We start from the raw sequence: 20,419 nt of genomic DNA, 5'->3' as shown, positions 1-20,419 counted from the left end.
TAGTCTAGATTTTAAAGAGAAAAACTGCAAGCCTATGTTTAGCGATCTGGTAACAAAAAGTGGGGCTTCACATGCAAAATTTTAAAGCTTGATTTAGATTTAAGTAGAAAACTCCCAGTAATTCTGTTTGAGAAAAGAAATGTTTGCCTTCTTTCTTACTCCTAACCTTTACCAGGCCCTGTTTCCTTACTCCATTTTCAACCAGGATTAATTTTCCTTCTAATCTTCTTAACATGACTTGTAAAATTAAGAATGATATCTTTGAAATGATGTCTCAATTATAGAATTTATATGTAATTTATATGTAATGTAGATAGATACATATAGACATAAACATGGATATAACACACATACATGTGTGTACATGTGTATATATAAACATGTAAAGCAGAAGTTAGAATTGTCAGAAAAAAACATATTCACTTACATGGAAAACTTTAAGTATCAGGAAGAGGTAAAAGAAAAAGTATTTATTGACCACCTAATATGTGCCACACACTATGCTAACAATTTTACAAATATTATCCTATTTGAGATATACAGGAAGGAAAGTATTGTGTAAAGCAATGAAAAAAGCATCAAAGGATAAAGAAATAGGAACAAAAAAGTGATAGGTATATACTATAGACTTCCAGGCCAGCTTGAGAAACTAGACAATGAGAAACCTGTAGCTTTCCATACAGCAACTATATGAACTCTCTTACCTCCTTATTTAAATGTATGTCTGAATACTTTTAAAGACACAGACAGACAACAGATATGGTCTTTTTATATACTTTTTCAAAAGAATTAGAATTTTTGCCTTGGAAAGACTATCCTCTCTCAAGCTCAAATTCCTAACTGAGATGAGAAAAAAAGATGATTCTCAAAAATGGTGAAAGGGAAATGATGACAAACCTATCACATTCTAGAATATTAATATCCCAAAGAAAAAACCCTTCATTGTAGCAGAGACCTAAGCTAACATTCCCAAGAGGGGTTTCTCATCACAACTGTACTCTGAACTATCACAGTCAAAGCAGCATATTACACAATTTTTTTTGCAAAAAAAATGTTATGAGCCTTCACACCTGTTTTAATGTCCTTCCTCTGCTTAATCAATGACAAATAAAATAGGTCTTCTGTTTTTGGTCTCCTTAGGGGCTCCCTATGATTTAAAGTCCTAACTTAAGATTTCTACAAAGATTGCTAAATACAGAAGATAGCAAATGCTCTGAACCTTCTGGGATTTCCTTCTTTCTTAGGTAATATCTGCCTTACAGACTTAAATTCAGCTCTTACTGAAAGTATAGAATGGAGATGAGACTGATGGGTAACAGACATCATCATCATCACTGTCATCATCATTGCTAGTATTTATATGGTGTTTTATGGTTTACAAAGTACTTTGCATATGTTATCTTCTTTGATATTCACAACAACCACTGGAGTTTTGGGACATTATTATCCCCATTTTACAGATGAAGAAACTGAGGCACTGAGAGGTTACTTGACTAAGCCAGAGTCAAACAGCTGAGAAGTGTTTGGGGCAAGATTTGAACTTGGGTCTTCTTGACTCCAAGTTTAATACTTCATTCACAATTCCAAAATAGCTTACTATTCCAAAATACCAGCAGAGGTTATTAGAATTTTTTCACCTCACATTAAATAAAATGAACAATTGAGTAGAGGAGCAAGAATAGTGTCAAGCATATCTTGAAAGTGAGGGAATTCACATGATACAGGGGCAAAATGGTGGTGGGGACAGAAACATTAGAGGGAAGACAATCCCATTCTCCACCCTTCCCTAACCTATAACCCATCCCCTCTCCTGGGGCACATATTCTCCTCTACCCCAACTGACTTACACGTTGGCCCAGTAGGACCACAAGGTACAAGGAATTGGAATGGTGGTCACCATAGGCAAGAAGCATTTCTACCCAATGTCAGGACCTGAGACAAATCCCCAGTCACTCTACCCTAGCTATGACTCTGTCATTTTATGGTTTGTTTGGTTTTTTGGGGGGGGGGGGGGGGGGGGTAGGAAGAGAGTTACATGATATGATTTTTAAAAGAAGGGAGGGGTAAAATGTATCCTTGATATCTATGGAGGGATATACTATAAGATTTTGTCTAGAAGATCTCCACACAGTAAAGGATCACCTGGTGTTAAATTTATGGCCAGAGAGAATATGAGTTATTTATGCCTAAGCTATAACCTGCAGTTCCAAGAAGCTCAAAATTTTCCATATTCTCCTGTTACCAAGGACACCCCTCTCATGTCTGCTGGAAACATGATCAGCATCATAAATATACCCCTAATTCTGTGAAGGAAAAAAATGGAAATGTTTACCCAGTACAAGAGACATATGTTATCAATCATTATCATCAATTATTTATAAGGAGTCATTCCCATGTTATATAACCCTTCAAAATGATAAAACTATCAAATCAAAGATCTAGACTTTTTATTATTGTTCAGTCATGTCTGCCTTTTCATTTTCTTGGCAAAGATACTGAAGTAGTTTGCCATTTCCTTCTCCAACTCATTTTAAAGATGAGGAACCTGAGGCAGACAGGGTTAAGTGACTTGTCCAGTGTCACACAGCTATTAAGTATCTGAGGCCAGATTTGAATTCAGGAAGATAATGATTCTTTCTGACTCCAGGCCTGATGCTCTATCCATCGTGCCACCTAGCTGCCCAGATGTAGACTTTAGAGGAGCGAAGAAGCTTTAGATTCTGAGAATCAAGATGCTGACTTCTTTTGAGACTTTGGACTTTGCAGAATTGCTCTACTATTCAGTTTCCTCATATGCAACAGAGAGGAAATGGCATTCCTCCCCAACTTAATCTGTTAAGTATGTATGAGTTATGTTTGTTAAGCTCTTTGAACTGCACTTAAGAAAAAGGTAAAAGAGAAAGACTCTTTCTTCTTTCTGCTTCTTTCTCTCTTCTATTCCTAACCCCACTTCCCTGATTACAGTGAATCTGAAACAAATGGACAGATGTGCTACAGAATTGGACAGGTTGAAAGGCAGTGAGATCTGCTAAGCCAGTAACTCAGTGTGGAGCATGGGATTCCCAGCCAAAGTTCCTGATTCATTAGCAAAGAAGAAGAGACATTGAAACTAGGAAAGGTTATGTTAAAAAAAAAACTGGTATGGTTAAGGGGATGTTAATCCTAATTGTCTGGATATATGCCAGTGTTATTTTTCCTCCAATACAGACCAAATCTTTGATGCAGGTGACATCTTGAACAGGTGCTACCAAGAAGAGAGCTTTTATTGCCTTCAGCTCTTTCACTGCTTTTGATTGGGGAAAAAATCCTGCCTCATAAAAGAGCCTTTTGAAGAGAATGGTCAGCCTGACACCAGGTTTTTAGAATATAAGATTTTAGTTCCCATAAAAAGGAACTTTCACCTACAGAAAACTGAACATGTAAACCTTTCCATTAGTAACCACCAGTAAATGAGACTGAAAGGATGCATTAGTCAAAGAATTGGACACAACCAGCAAAGAAAACTTTATGGATTTGGAAAGATTATATCAGTCGTCTCAACTTTGGGTGTCACACGGACAAGGGGAAAGACATTTGCTATGTCTATAATTCAAGGAAATGAAGAAAAAATTAGGATAGGATAAAAAAGATCTCAAAGGGGTAAATGAAATATAGCTCCTACCCAGTCAGCTTTGAATGGTCAATGAAGGGAGTTCTCTCTTCATCTCACTTCTTCCTCCTTTTCTGCTACTTTTGTGTCACTTGATTAAATTAGATGTATTAAAGCTTCTTCCCCACATGCTAGATGAGCAAATAAAAGCTACAGTTCTTTCTCCTGATTGGACAGGTGACCTAAAACCCTGCAAGGTGGTTTTCTCAGGATGAGTACTATTAGTTTGTTGGTTAGACTATCAGATGTGGAAAAGAAATGTAGCTGGGTGCCCAATTAGAAGATTTGACTTCTCCAAGTATTTCCAAACCTACAAGGTCCTACAAGGATCACCAGATATCTGCCCACTGTCTAAGTCCGGCCTCTGTAGCACTGCTGGGAGCACCGAAGGATGAAGGAACTTACAAATGGGATTGTTCTTTGGGGATAATGGAGAGCTGGCAGGAAAGAATGTGCACAAATTAGAAGCCCCAGAATCAGTCTCAAGGGAAACAAATCCCTACAGGAGTACTCATCACTGTTCTTTCACACCTCTCCCCACATGCATCACATTCTTCTCATCTCTCCAAAGACTGACTCTGGCACCAGCTTTTGGCTTTTATTTTGATAAATGTTCCAGGTCTTCAGTGACATGCCAGAGAAACCTGATTCCTTAGCATCTCAAATACCAAACATCTACCTGCAGAAGGAATGTTTAGGTCAAGGCATCCAGATGAAAGTTTGAGGTGAAATATTCAGTGCTTCTGTTAACTCATTATATGTCCTTTCCCTTAGTTTGCCCCTATCTCTTACAAAGCAGAGAAGTGGAGGAAAAGCCTTTGGGCTACAAAACATAAACTTATAGTCATGTATAAAAGTCAATTATTATTACTTGGAAAGCACAAATAAAAGGGAATTACCTTAAGGTTGAATGCTAAAGGCATTCTTGAATAACTTATGGGTATTTTAATGAAATCATTCTGTAATGTAATGTGATTTAGAAATTCATGCAGCCTTTCTAAGCTCTTTTCAATTAACTATTGCTGACTATTTTAAGGGAAGGAGGGAGAGAACATTATATATAAAACATTATGAAAGGCAGATGTCTAGAAAGAATTCCATTATCTAAAGGAAGCTGATGAATACTGAATTTTTTCAGATAGATTTTGGGTTACTGTGAGAAGTTTTCACATTACTCTGCAAAATAGGCCACACACAAAGTATTATAACTTTGCAATTTCAAAATTATAAATATCGTCTTTTAAAATTCTAAAAAGTCATTTGTTCTCAGGACTCAAACAGGACTTTGGCCCTGAGCAAAGATCAGTGACAAGCTAAGATAGTCATCATAGGTTTCTCATCTTTCCTCCAGAAGATGGTGCTGACAGTGATATTTTCTCAGCATTTTATTTCTTATTGAAAATCAGTCTTTGCCTCCCACTCTGAAATAAACAATTAGCATGTCATTAAGTCCTGTGCTTTGTCATTCTTTATAATTTTGAATGAGATGTTGACTTGCTAGAAAAAGATGAAACAGCACACATTGAAAAAGGCTGGTAATTTCTCTCCACTTCATGTTATAATGTACTGGGACGGTTCTTTTAGGTTAGTACTCGAGATGGTCAGTGAAAAGGGTAAGTCCATCTTTATTTCCCATGATGCCATGGAACTGTGTTACTTTTGACCTACATCTAGCTTCTCATATCTCTCTTATTTGTTGGCTAGCTCAGCGGGTTAAAGCATGGTGCTAATAAGACCAAGGTCATGAGTTCAGTCCCTGTGTGGGCCAGTTGGCTTAAATCTGTTCCATGGCTAGAGGCTACACCTTTAACCCTAGCCAGCTGCCTTGCACATGTGTGTTGTTGGTCATAACAGGGGCCAGAAGAAGGAGTACAACTAGCATAACACAGAGGCATCCCAATCCTTAGGAAAACAATCCATCTTCAACAGATGACTTAGTTAAAGGATTTTTTAAAATAATGTGTTCAAAAAAAAAGCAAGTTATCAAGAGCCACATGAAAAAAATTCACCAAGTCACTACTAAGAGAAATGCAAATCAAAGCAACTCTCAGGTTTCACCTCACAATCTGTAAATTGGTGGATATGATAAAGGATTAAAATTTAAAATTTAGGAAAAACTTTGTGAAGAAAAACTCACTAATAAGCTTTTGATAAAACTACAAGCTGGCTCAATCATTCTGGAAAACAATATGAATTTTTGCAAGAAAGGTGACTAAACTGTTCATACCCTTTGACCCACTGAGATTTCTACTGGACATTTACCCCTCTGAGGAGGCCAGACACAGTGAGGAAGGTTCTATGTTTACTGAAATATTAATAGCAGCACTTTTTGTGGTAGCAAGAAACTAGAAACCAAGTACAGGCCCTTAATTTGGGAAATGACTGAACAAATTGTGGAATATGAACAGAACTGAGAAATCACAAATATAAAGAATTCAGAGAAACTTGGGAAGCCTTGTGTGAACCAATGCAAAATAAACAGAATCAGCAGAAGAATGTACACAATAACTACAATAAAGTAAAAGGAAACCACACTAAAATTCATCAGAATTCAGATCTATGAAATGACCAATCTTAACTCCAGAAGATTAATGATAAAAAAGTACTTCTACATTCTTTGTAGAGAGGTATAGAATAAGACCTACAATATAAAACATGATCAGGGTGTCATTTTGTTTTAACTCTATTTCTTTGTTACTACAAAACAAAAGTGGTATTGAAAGGTGACAGTGATATAAAAGCATAAACAAAACTTAAAAATAAAACACAGTTTAAAGTTCATGCCTTATTGAGAGTGGACCATGATCCTATTATCATCATTTTCTTCTGCACTGTCTGTATTCCACTTTCACATTTCCTTTTAACAGGGTTTTCTTTATAACTAACTTACCCCTTGTCCATAGTAGACTTAGAACATTTCCAAATTGAGTCCATAAACAAGCTTATAAGTAACTTTCCATAGTAGAATGACTCCCATAAAGTTATAGAAAAGAAATATACATGTTTCCAATGACAAGAAGACACTTTTTGCATAAATTCTCTCCTGCCCTTTACTAAGAGGCTAGCTACTTTTTAAAAAGAAATGACTCTTCAGGCAATTCTATACTTGAACACATCTTGGTCATATTTTTTTATCTGGGTTTTCAGGAACATGCTAGATATTTTTCAAGTAATAACAAGGGGCTCACTCATTAACCAACATTTGCGTCTCTGATCTGAAGGAACCTCCCTGTCAGGCTGATCCTGGAGGAGCTCAGTTCCTGGAGACAGACAGCTGAGCCTAGTGCTTTCAATAAGGGCTTATTCAATTTGAGTCAGGAGCTGAGTGAGAAATTGAACCTGGATCGGGTCCACAGGAAGGTGGCTGCTTCTGCTGAGAAAATGCAAAGTCTCTAAAATGGCTCCAATTCACATTAGTTTGCCGAGCCAAGTGCCAAGTTTTCATTTAAATATGATTTGTTTCTCTTACTTTAACCTCTAGAGAATGAATGGCTCCATAATCCATCAACTTATGCTACATATGGAAAGAAAGGAAAGTATTCCCTGTGGAAACTAAACAATGTCGCCCTTTAATTTGACCAAGATGATATGCAGGGACCTAGGGCATACCTACTCTGCAATCACTGAAGTCCAAATGCAGTGTAAATTTAGGTTGTTTTATTGCTTTTAGAAAGTCTAGTTTTAACATTGTGACAATGGTTTTGATTGAGTTAACAAAGGAGAAAGAAAGTAAGGCTGCTTCTGACATATACGAATATGGAGGACAAGTGTCTTTTCTGCTAAATTGAATCACTTCCACTTGAATTATCTTAGGAAGATTCTGAAGATCACCTAGTGGGATAAGGTACTAGACACTGAGGTCCTTTCTCAAACTAAACTGCCAAACATTCAAATTCTACTGCCTCTGCTGTGTATCTCAACATTCATAGAAAGGGACAGCACTAAGGAAACTTATAGTAGACTAGACATGACTTTACAATATAGTTAGGCTTCTCTATTTTTTGCTCTTTTTTCACTTCCTATGGCTCCCCCCACTTTTTCATACCTCAAAGAAACCAATACCTTCGTCGGTGCCCCTTTAGCCCCGTTCTGGTCAAAACCTTCTCCAAGAAAAGAATCCAATATCAGTCATTTATATCTCGGTGTGACTTTGATGTGTGACTTTAACAAACAATGTGTTTATTATCTAAGTGTGTGCAGAGATGGCCTTTTAAGTTTTTTTTTTCCTCTCTAATTAGAAGACTTTGTTCACTGTTAAGGGAACTTCAATCACCATGAATTTATTTGGGAGAGCAGCAGGGCCTTCTTTCTGAAATCACAACATAGAATTTCCTTTATGGAGATATGATAGCTGTTTTTGAATATTTGAGGGGTTGTCATATGGAAAAGGTATGGGATTCTGTCCCTGTAATTGCTATGCCATGTGACCTCAGGCAAATTTCTTAACCCCTTAGGTCTCAGGTTCCTGATGCAAAAGGATTCTGTAAATCTAGGAATTATGTCTCCCAGAAAGTCTTTGAGTTAGTCTGTGGCATTTAGCATATTCAGCCTGAAAGGATGGTAGGACTCCCTACAGAAGGTTAGTGGATGAAGTCTGATCTAAAGACAGAATAATCAGAGAGAAGGAGAGAGGGAAAAGTAAATGGAGGAGATGGATCTAATTCTTGCCAGAGTTATTAACATGAAACATTTGGAGTAGTGTTCAATTCAAGGTGCATTGATAAACTCTAGACAAATTGTAGAAGGGTAACCAAAAAGTGAAAGGCTTTAGTTTTATGGTTGAAAAAAACTGGATATATTTAGCCTGAAAAAGAGAGATTGAATCACTTAAAGAAAGTATCATAAAAGCTGTCATGTGGAAAAGGGATTAGCTTTACCATTTGGTCCCAGAGGGTAGAATCAGGAATATTGGGTAGAAGTTACACAGAAACAAATTTCAACTTGATGTAAAACTTCTGAATAATTAAAGCTGTTCCATTAGTGGAATGGATAGATGCAAGGGTGTAGGATTCACCCTCACGGTAGGTTTAGAAGTCTTAAGGCTGAGACTGGATGACAATTTGTTGGTTATGTTATAGGGGTTGGATTAGATGACCCCTTAGGTCCATTTTGTTGCCAATATTCTGGTATTTCTGGTAATTTCTCTCGGCTGCAACCTAGGTCATACAGAGATGCTAATGGTAGGAGGCATTTCTCTTAGCTCTATCTGATGTGGGTGGTGTCAACATTCTGGGTAGGAGGTACAACTGGAGTAGCAGTAGAAGGCAAATAAATTGGAGTCTGGGGACCTTGGAAGAAACCATGGGAAGCAACTATAGGGAGTGGATTCTGAAATGTTAGGGATAGAGGAGTGTTAATGACTGATGGTAAAACCAACTGTATGTCTCTAAATGTGTTGAAGATGGAGGAAGTGGATTTGTAGCCTTCAATCCTAGGAAATTTGGAAGTTAAGTTCCATTCAGAGACCCCCAAAACCCCTTTATATTCCTGTTTAAAATTAGGAGAATTGAAGAGAGATTTCTAGTGGAGTGTACTAGAGAAGTGCCCTTGGCTTCAGCAAGTTGTATGAAAGTAAAACTGGCATGCTTATCAAACTTTTGTGCAACACAAAGGTGTTGGACAAGAAAATCAAGATAAAAAAAAATCCCAATGGTCTAAGAAAATAGGACAAGACTAACCAGATGAAATCTAATAGGGAGAAGTTAAAGACTGAATTAGAAATATCAACTATACAAGAAGATTTGGAATAGAGTGGTATGGCTGAAAAAATATATAAAATAAATATAATCTTGGGCTGCTTTAATGAAAATAGCACAAAAGTTAGCCTGGACCTAATATATTGTGTCTGGTTCTGAGTACCTCATTTTTAGAAGGGTATTGAGAAAATTAAACATGTCTAGAGGAAGGTGATCCAGATTGTGAATAATACCCAAACTATATCTCATGAGGAATAGTTCAAGGAACCAGAGAATGGCAATCAGAATGATGAAGTGCCTTTAATCCGTAACACATGAGGATTTGATTGGCTAAAGGAACTGGGGATGTTTAGCCAGTAGAAGAGAAGACTAAATGGGTACATGATGGCTTTAAGTATTAGAAGTGCTTTCTTTATAGAAGAAAGATTATATGTTGCATACCCACCAAAGGCAAAGCTAACGAGTACCACTGAGAGAGTAGATGGTTCAATAAAGAGAAGAACTTTCAGAATAATCAGAACTGATAAAAAAAATGAAATGAACTGCCTTGGGATGTAATAAGTTCCCATCACTGGATATAAGCACTGGATGACCAATAATGTCGTAGAGGAGCTGCCTGCCTTGCGCAGGAGGTATCTATATGTAGACCTGGGATGAAAACCTCTAAGATCCTTTTCAGCCCAAGTCTATATTTTTTTTATTTATTTTATCTTTAATTTATGGAATAAAACCAGCATTTCCATAACATAGTATAATAAAAAAGATAACTGCATATGAAACTGCAAATCTATTATATACAACTTGCTATTCCTTTTAAATCTGTATCTGTAAAATGGGGGGAAAATAATAGCACCTACCTCACAGTGCTATTGTGAGAATCAAATAAAATGATAGATATACATACTAGATAGATAGATAGATAGATAGATAGATAGATAGATAGATAATGTATAAAGATGTAGATATATAAAGTTCTTTGCAAACCTAAAAGTATGTTTGGTTATTATGTCTGTGTCTCCAAGTGTCTTTCACATTCCTGGTACTTAACAACATTTTTACTGATTGGATCAATAAAAAGGCAAGAAATGGGCAAAAGATCAGCCACTAGAAGAAAATGGGGTGAAAATAAGAGATGCAGAAAATCTATTGCATGCAGCCTCAGATCTCTGAATGACCAGTAAGTGACCAATATATTGTACTCCTGCATCTAGACCTGACTTGATTGTTGTTACAACTTTGTCCTTGTAGAGGGTAATGGGGGAGAGAGTTCTTGACTGTGTTGTTATGACTCAGATGTAGGACAGCTTTCTTTACCTAGTCCTGCTTTTTATTTTCTTCTGGCAAAAATTCAGCCTCGTGGGGACATAATTGTTTCGTTCCAAGGATTATTTGACCTGTGTGCGCACATGCGTGTACACACACACACACACACACACACACACACACACACCCTATAAACACAGACAAAAAAAATAGTACAGTCCCACATGAACACTAATGAAAATGTGCAAATCCTTTATGCTGCCATTGCAGTGATCCATTAGGACAATTTTGTTACTATTATTATCATCATCATCATCATCTTTTTTTTTTTTTTTGGCCAAGCAAGCTGGAGTCAGGTAGAAGTTATGTTACTAAGAGAAAACATCAGGGATAAAAGCTTGCCTTTCCTGAGTCTCAGAACTCAGAAGCTGAGTTCCTTCTTAGAGCTACCAATGAATGAACCCCCTTTTCCTCTCCTGTCTGTCTTGGATTGTATTTGAAGGTAACAACACCTATATAGTGATCGCGAATGTTTTGTGTTTGATCAGTGGCTTTGACACCCATTATCCATCACCATCATCAATATTCAGAGTGCTGTTATTGAAGAAGCAATAAACTACAAGAAGCTCTAAAAGGACCTTAATTTTGAGCATCCCTTGAGAACAGTAGGCAGTTTTTAAAAAGTACTGAGAGGAGTCAAACCCTCTATTGAAGGCACTTGCTTTTCCATAAGACTGTGCACACTGAGCTTGTGCCTCAAGTATACTAAGCAGAAATTACTGAATTTACTCCCTACCCAGGAGGAGTAAAGAGCTTTTAGGAGACAGCTGGAAAAAAGAAGATGGTGTGACAAAGTAACTGCAGGGATGGGAAGGATTCACATCCAGAAGTGTTACCTGAAGCAAGTCAGTTGCTGTGGAACAGGTAGCTGGGATAAAGTTCCCACTATCACCAGGGAGGAAACAGTGAGGGTACCTGATACTGAAGTGCCCTCTCACCCCTATCCACAATAGCAATGCCCAATCTATTTGGTCACTGTCAAGAAGAGGGAGAGAAAGGAAGGGTCTGCAAAAGCATGACTTCTAATCACCCCCTTTTCTATTTGCTATATGCCCCATAACCAATTTACTTTAAATTCAGACACTTTGGTAGTTTCAGTTACTTGCAGGAGATAAATTGAATACCCTGGGGGAGAGATACAAGAAACAACATTGTTATGTTTCTGAAGAAACCTTTGGAAGTAATCATAAGGAAGTAATAAATAATAACATATATGAAATAATAATTATAAAGAAACATCCAAGTCTGAATTTATGTCCCTGTGAGTCCAAGCTTCTTTTCTATAATAATAGGGACAACAAGTTCCAATGTACTCAAGCCCCTCCAATAATAGACTCCTAATCACCTTTCCAGCTTATTTCATATCACTTCCCTTCCCATACTGTGTTCCAGTTTCTTCCCTGAATTTGACATTTTATTACCTGTTTCTGTATGTTCACAAGCTGTCCTCCATGCTTGGAATATCCTCTCCTCCCAGTTCTGCCCTGTAAATTCTTTATTTTCCTTCAAGGAATAAGGCATCACCTGCTCTGTGAAGCCTTCCCTGATTGCTCAAGGTAAGGGCATCTTAACCTTTGTGTGTGAGTCATACATTACTTGACAATCCTGTGAAACTCATGCTCTACTTCGCAGAATAAAGTTTTTAAATGCATAAGATAAAATACATAAGATTACAAAAGGAAACAATATTGAACTAAAGTTAACAAAAAGTATATTATTAAAATTCCATGGACTCTAGGTTAAGAACCCTTGGTGACTAATGTTTTTTACTCCTCCAGACTCTCTTACATTATTCTTATCTGCGTCCAGTTTGTCTACACCACCCAGCAGAATGTAAACTCCTTGAAAGCAAGAACTATTTTTTTTGTCTTTGTGACCCTAATATCTTTTGCATGATGTAAGCACTAAAAGTTTGTTTGAATGAATACTAGTTTACATTTATTCCAGGCTTTACAACTTTAAAATGCACATGATCTTATTTGATCTCATTCACAACAACTATGTGAAGTAAGCAATGCAAGAGTCATCATCTCATTTTCCCTAAGAGGAAATGGAAGTCTAAAAAAGGTGGTAACTTGCCCAGGGTCATTGGGCTAGTGAGCGTCAAAGCTCAGATTTGAACAAACCCAGTGGAAGTGTCTGGGATGGTCGCTATCTAAAGTTAAAAAAAACAAAGGAGGGGAAGGGGTAAGTCAAAATACAGAGGACTTATTGACTCCCCCTACACACACACACACACACACACACACACGTATGCACACAACATGTAGAACTTAGTTTTTAGCCATTGTCTAGTACCCACTATATTCTTTATTGCCAATTATCACAGTGTGTCTGTGTGTTTGTGTGTGTGTGTGTGCGCACACATACACAAATGTGTCCTTATTGCAGGTCTAGGAGCTAGTTAAAATTGTTATAACTTCATTTTTTAAAGGTGATTTTATTCTGTGCATACTCCTGAAGTTCTGCTGCTGATTATAAGGAAACAATCCCCTCTTCTATTAGCAAGCAGACTCAATCTCTTTAGGGAATTGGAATATGGAGTGACAGAGTTTTATGGATGTGAAAACCAACTTGGAACTAATAATGTTATTTATATTTGCCATTATTTTTTATATACTCAGGTGAATACATACAGAAGGAATTTTCTTGTTTGCTTTTTTATTGATTATATTTTCCAACTTTTTTGTTATTGTATCTATCCAGAAGTTTAACATCTCATTATATAGCTCTACAGTGAGTAGAAAAATTAAAGTTTGCAGGGTTTGTGGGGAATAGAGGTGGGGAATACTCTTCCGTTTGGTCCTTGGGGCTTTGGGATTTGGGTTTGTTTGCTCTTTGTCCCTTCCATTTCCAAATACCTCCTTTGGTTTCCCAAAGAAACTTGACAAAAATCTGGATAATTATTGTACAATGAATGGTGCATTGACTCAAGTGTCAAAGGCCTAGAGTTCAAATCCTAGTTTTAACAACTTATTAGCTGTGTAACCCTGAGCACATCACTTACACTCTCTAAGCATCAGTTTCCTCATTGGGAAAAGGAAGAGTTTGAACTAGCTGAACTTTAATTTTAGAATAATCTTATGTTATAAAGAGCTGACTTTAAGTCGTATATAGCACCCAACTTCTATGACACTGACCCATTTCTTCATCATCCCCATTGTAATCATCAACATCACTAGTATTTATATAGCACTTCAAGGTTTCCAAAGAACATCTACATACTTTCTCTTGTTTTATCACAACAGCCTTGTGTGTTAGGTGCTATTGTTTCTGCATTTTACAAATGAGGAAGCTGAGGTTGAAAGAGTAAATCACACAGCTACTAAGTATCAGGCCTTCTCAACTCCAGGCTCTACACTCTATCCACTATACCATCTCACTGACATTGCATATCAGCTGAGACAATGTTATATTTTTTATTGATGGGCTCACAAGCATTCCCAATTTAACACCCTGAGTCGGTCTTGTGTCCTATTTTCCTGAAGTTCTTGTGTTAGAATGATCTTCCAGAAGTCACCTTATCCTTTCTATGTCCCTAGGCAGTTTCTACCTAAACTCTTACAGGTTTCTCACACCTTAATTATTTATATTGCATTAAGTAATACTCCAAAACTCCAGTAGTTTGGTGATCTCATAAACATTCATATTCCACCCCTTGTCCCCATGATGAACACTGCAGTTCACTCATGCCTTGCCCATCCCTTGGGACTCTTGTTCATGTCCTCCCATACATTTATCACTGAGGAACCATCTATGTACCATGGGCCTTTCTAGTGTTCTTTTGCTATCACAAGGAGACCAATCAAACATGAAGACTGTCTATCAGTTACCCATCACTCTCACCATGTGACTAATCCATCTTCTTTTTCAGGTATACAGCACTTGCTTCTCCTGTGCCATTCTTTCCTTGTTTGTAAGTCTAGAGTGATCTACTGAGTCAGGTGTGGAGCTTAGAGTTTTAACTATGATATTCTAGCTGAGCTAGCCACAGCTTTCACTGTAGTCTTAAAAGAGCCTCCTTCTTGCAAAACCTAAGGAAGAGAATTGTCAGAAAATGTTTCACTTCCTTTATTCCCAAAGCCTGACAACAGACAGGAGAATGGTGTTAAGGAGAGGTCAACTCACAGACTAAAGCCAGAATTGCCTCCATTTTCAATGATGACTTTCAGACAATAAGGTTATCATTTAGTGTCTGTCTGAGAGCCTTTGGGTATTTAACCTTTAGGCATTCAACTTATTACATTTCTAGAAACATTACGTCTTTATGTGTGTAAGAATAATATCTGCACTGGCTCCCATAATGATAAAATTATAAGAGCCATCAATCCCTAGGCTTCAGGGCATTAGCTAATCACTGGCTGGGGCAGGAAGGAAATGCCTACCCCCATGGTATAGTAAAGTACTGTGTGTGATAGCAGGTGTGTACTGGGGAGGTTTACAACTTCCTCTGAAACATCTGGATTTAGCTGCTTCTGGACTGAGAATAGGGAAAGAAGTAATCTATTCCACTGTGGCAAACCCACAATTCCTTTTGGCCCCAAATGCCTTAACTGGAGTTTTTGTTTCTTATATTTATTTATTTCTGAATTCAAACCAACAAACATAGCCTAACTTTTAAAAATTACTTTTGTCATCAAAAAAGTGACCTTTTTCCCTATCTAAGTGAACATTTGCTATCATAAGGGATAGGAGGGGTTAATGTCACATGTGATCATTTTAAATAGCCTCTGAAATTGCTTCTGTGAAATGTCCACATGCTTGCTGCAGTTTGATTTACAGCAGAGACTGAAAATAACAAATGTAATTACTTTGGAATCAACATAATATGAGGCCAGATTGACAACATTCCTTTAGCTTGAGAAGAACTTCATATGACTGAGTACCAACTGTCTGTCTCTCATCATGTGCATTTGGTCAGCTCTTAGAAGTGATGACAGACATAGCTCTTTTGGAAAATATTTTAAAGTCACATAACTGTAATGGCCATTTTCCCCCTGACAGCTTTAATATCTATTATGAATCATGGAAAACGTGTGTATGATAGCTTAGATAGATAATTTAGCAATCTCCAATTATCTATCCTGACTGGAATACTCTTCCCTCTATCCTGGAGACTTTGTGTCATTTCTTTAAAAGAAAATTATAGAGCTAAAGGTTCTCATTCCAGAAGGGAACACAAATTAAAGTTATGAATTCACTCTTAAGATATCAAGTATTATAGGTGTAGCCAGTGCCTTTCACCTGTATCCCTTTGGAACCTGCAGTAGGAAATGAAAATTTGAGGTCTCCATCATATATACTGTTTTATATTATAAATACACACATGTATAGGTTTGTATATATGACACCATGATATTGTCATTTGACTTCAATTTTATGAAACCCAAGTATTAAGATGTTTCTTAGCAATAGATAGTCAAGATCCCTATCTATGACAAATCACTCTATTTCTGAAATATAGCAGAATTTTAAGTATTAGTCAATCAATATACATGCCTTGGACAGACAATGCAAATAGACAATAAGCTGGTCCTAGAATTGAATAAGGCGATATTGACTGTAATGCATCCGGGAAATGATACAATATTTTCATTGATCTCAAGCAATGCAAAAAATATAAGTCTATGTTTTTAATTCTATGATATCAAATATTGAAAGTGATTGAAAGGGCAATGGAAAGAGGCATGGTGAGTTCAAGTAGGTTGCATCTTATTGCTAGTGATGGCTTGTGTACCAGAAGTGGTATAAAACACATCATCAAGGACATATATGACCAAAAAAGGAGAGGTGCTGATCATGAAGAAGGAGCAAGTGATAATAGACAGATGAGGATGCTGATAAAAACAATAACATCTGACTTTAATAAAACATTTTTAAATTTGCAAAGTGCCTTACAAACTTTTTAATTTAGATCCTCACAACAACCCCAAGGTAAGTGCTAAAAGTAATTTTTCTCTATTTTACAGATGAATAAACTGAGTCTCAGAGAAATTAAGTTATTTGCCTTGGGTCACATAACTAATGAGTGCCAGAAGTAGAATATAGATCTAGGTCTCTCTTGACTCCAACGTGCTCTTTTGCTGAACAAAGTAACAAAAAACTAGAGGAATAATATCTGCACTGCCTACTAAGGGAAGGTCACCAATATCCTGTGTAGCATCTTCATCAAAAATTTGCAGAAAGGTATGAATAACAATGGTGCAGGATGAAAAGGCAATGATAAGTCATGATCTACACTAGTAGAAGGAGTAGCACATAGATGACTCATGGATCCACTGAAGTGACTATAATCAATTAAAAGTAAAATGGAAGAATGGGATTAAAGTGTCAAATAATATAAAAAATCTTCCTTGACCATTTTTACCCCAAAATGTCCACCATCTTTATTATCTTGTTTTCCTTCAAATCCCTCATCTTTCATACCTTCCCCAAAGCACCATCTTTCTTTCTGAAGGATCTGATCAATGAATGAGTAGTGAGATACAATGGCCATATAGTAGGGGCAGGAGAGAGTGAGGACCACAGCTTTACACAGCTCTGCCTCACTTACATCCAATTCACATGCAAGTCAAGACATCACCCTGGTGATATCATTGGTACTCTTTGAGAACAAAGGAAGAACAACAACATAGGAGCCTACCAATCTATCACTAGAGCAGGCTCTGCCTAAGTTCAACAAATAAATCATTTTAATTTCCTACAACCTTAGCTAAGAGTATTGCCATTTAGAAGGTGCCTCAGGCTTCAAGATAAATAAAACAATGAATCCATTTTGCAAAGATGACTTGAAAGGTACAGAAGGCTTCAGGACTAGTTCCATTTGATTAGAGAAGATAGGCACACTACCTGCAAATGGGTAGATATCTACACATGGGGCTGAAAAAACACACGAGTTAAAATACCATATTGAAAAATCATCAATCTCATGTTTGGAGCTGTTTTAACAACTGAATTGGATAAATTGGATGTCTGACCTCATTGACTACAGAAATTAACCATTTTAGAAAGCTGAAATAAAAATGGCCCAGCTAAAAAATTTTAGTTGAGCACTAACATATATCAACATATCCTAATCTTAGCAAGCTATTTTCCAAAAAGGAGTAAATAGAATTTAAAAAATAACTTATTATAATATCTAAAGAATGGGTCTTCCAACCCACTTGAGATCCCAACATGATTAATAACTGTAGCAAGAAAGGGCAAGTTTGGGGATTTTATAGAGTGATAAGATCAATAGTTATCTTACTACAAATTAAGAAAAAGGCTGAAATAAAAAAAAAATTTGTAAAGAAATATAATATCTCCCTGGGTCCATAAGACCACCAGAACTAACATTTAACAAAGTAATGATCTTTCCAGGTCTTCTATAATGAAAGATAAGGCTTATTTGGGATGGCTAGGTGGCGCAGTGGATACAGCATCGGCCCTGAAGTCAGGAGGACCTGAGTTCAAATCAAGCCTTAGACCAAACACTTGACATTTACTAGCTGTGTGACCCTGGGCAAGTCACTTAACCCCAATTGCCTAAAAAAAAAAAAAAAGAATCATCAAGTTCAAATCCAGCCTCAGACACATAACATTCACTAACTGTGTGACCCTGGGCAAGTCACTTAACCCTGATTGCCTTGGGAAAAAAAAAAAGAAAGACTTATTTACAGTTCAGAACATTCATTTGCACCAAAAGAATTCTAAATTCTTTTAAGAGTTGTTTTCTTGGCACAGTTAAATGTAACCCCTTAGTCTATAGTCCTGGTTCTGATACTAAGTTGTTATGTAACCATGAAGACAACACTCCCTCTCTGAGTCTCTGTTCCTTTGATGTATAGAAGGAATAGGGTAAAAAAACGATATTGGAGTGTTGGAGCTGGAAAGGACCTTAGAGGTCATCTACCTCAACCTCATCATTTTATAGATGATGAAACTGAAGCCCAGAAAGGCTAAGTAATTTCTCCAGTGTCACACAGGTGGTAACAGAACTATAACCTGAACACAGGCTTCCACAACCCCACCACTCCTTAAATGGCCCCCAATTAAAGGATAAGCAAAGAAATTAACTTCACCGGCTATAAAAAGTAGAGTAATATTATGGCCGAGATGCTTAACACATGCTATTGTGTGGAAAATATTGAACTGGATACGGGTGTAAGGATTATGATTTTATTTTCCAGAATTCTTTTATGCCAATGTCATAGTTTTATTGACTGTTAGGCCTTGTGGATTTTATTTTATTTTTAAATGGATGACGTAAATGTTTTGTGAGCTACAGAGTAAAAGAGAAACAGGCATGAATTACAAGACCACTGTTTAAAAAAAAAAGATAGCCATAATTTTCATCAAATGTCTTGTGAGTACTTATAATCTCTAACTAGCCCATCTTAGAAAGAAGATTGCCCCCAATCAACTGACTATCTGCCCAAATTGATAATGTCCTATTTGAATTAAAACAGGATTACACCTAACATATCCCAAAATCAGGAAACAGAAAATGGAACAATTTGGATGCTGGGAGAGCTAAGCAGTCACATTACCTCTTGTACTTCTGAATAGTAATAAGCAAACTACATTTGTGCTATATAAAGACAATCTGGGATATATTTGAATATTCAGCACAGATTTGTATCAACCAACTGAAAAAAAGTCAAGTGAACCAAACATGAATAATAGTAGCACACATTTCTAGAGTGTTTACAGTTATAAAGTGCTTTCTTCAATTTCCCTGTAAGGAAAATTGCAAAAGTAATAATATTCCCATATTATCTATGAGGAAATAAACAGAGTGGGTTTGTGATCACATAGCTAGTAAATGTCAGAGCCTGGATTTGAACACTAGTCTCCAGATGCTAAGTGCAGTGAGGTGGTGCAGTGGATAAAGCATAGGACCTGGAATCAGGAAGACCTGAGTTCAAATCTAGTCTCAGACACTAGCTATATAACTCTTGGCCAAGTCACTTAACCCATTTTGCCCCTACTTTCTCATTTGTAAAATGTGCTGGAGAAAGAAATGGCAAATCACTCCAATATCTTTGCCAAGAAAACCCCAAATGTCACTAAGAGTCACACACAACTGAAACAACTCCTGATTCACCTTACAACTACACTGTGTTGTCCCTGCACTTTGAATATAAAAGACTGATCTTTCTCAAGTAATTAATGTTAAAGAGTCATGTTGGACACTATACGATTTACACAAAATCTTCAAATGCTACGTTTTCAAAACTGCTCTCAATGAAAAATGAAATAAATGAAGGGGTACTCAAAATGTCCTTCACACAAGAGCATCTCCAAGCTATGCCAGACAGTTTTCTGTCTGAATAAGATCTTCAAGAATGGAGATCATAGATTGACAGCTGGAAGGGACCTTAGGTATGAATTAGTCTAAGTCCTTTATTTTATGGATGAGGAAACTGAAGCCAAGAGTAATTAAATGACTTACTTGCCTATGGTCACCTAAGAAACACATGATTCCAGGACTTCTGACTCTAGGTGCAGTTCTCTATCTATTACACCATGGTCCCTCAGTACCTATGCTGGATCATTTAACTAGCCTCAGTATTTGTGATCTTATTTACTCTTGGTCTAATCTGATTCTCTTTCACTGCAATTTAAATGCCTTTCTTCCTTATGTCTTTTCTGTGGAGATGTAAAAGAAACAAGTTTCCACCATATGCTTGAAGACACTTAAGTCATTCTTTTGCTATAGGTTAAGAATTCCAGCTACTTTAACCTTTCTTCCCAAGTCCTGTTTTTC

This window comes from Vombatus ursinus, unplaced genomic scaffold (genome assembly GCF_900497805.2).
Source record: "Vombatus ursinus unplaced genomic scaffold, bare-nosed wombat genome assembly UNPS02014813.1, whole genome shotgun sequence".
NCBI lineage: Eukaryota > Metazoa > Chordata > Mammalia > Diprotodontia > Vombatidae > Vombatus > Vombatus ursinus.
The sequence above is the reverse complement of the archived record's forward strand: the minus strand, read 5'-3'. Positions refer to the sequence as shown.